Here is a 476-nt window from a genome sequence, read left to right on the forward strand (position 1 = left end):
AATGGAAACAAGGGATGAAAGGACAGCAGAGGGAGATGCAGAAATATCAATAGCAGCAGCAGCAGCAGGTGCAGCAGCAGCAGCAGGTGCAGCAGCAGCAGCAGCAGGGTTTACTTGCTAGTAAGAATGTAGTACAAAGACAATCATCTAGATCATCAACAGCAGCAGCAAGAGCACCAGCAGCAGCAACAACACGAAACAAAAGCAGCAGCAACAGCAGCAGCAACAGCACAACCAACACAAACCACCAGCAGCAGCAGCAGCAGCAGCAGCAGCAGAGTTTACTTGCGAGTAAGAATGTAGTACAAAGACAATCATCTAGATCATCAACAGCAGCAGCAACAGCAGCAGCAGCAACACGAAACAAGAACAGCAACAGCAGCACCACAACCATAAACCACCACAAACCAGCACCAGCAGCAGCAGCAGCAGCAGCAGCAGCAGCAGCAGCAGCAGCAGCAGCAGCAGCAGCAGCA

At 51.3% G+C, this 476-nt stretch overlaps 1 protein-coding gene across 1 annotated transcript in view; it reads left to right on the forward strand.

Moving 5' to 3' along the window:
- The window catches only part of EMH_0033650 (uncharacterized protein), a gene marked incomplete at both ends in the record, with an annotated part of 2,372 nt that overhangs the window by 627 nt on the left and 1,269 nt on the right, over positions 1 to 476 (forward strand). The window lies entirely within an intron of this gene.

Source organism: Eimeria mitis, genomic scaffold (genome assembly GCF_000499745.2).
Source record: "Eimeria mitis Houghton genomic scaffold, Emh_scaff1280, whole genome shotgun sequence".
Lineage (NCBI taxonomy): Eukaryota > Apicomplexa > Conoidasida > Eucoccidiorida > Eimeriidae > Eimeria > Eimeria mitis.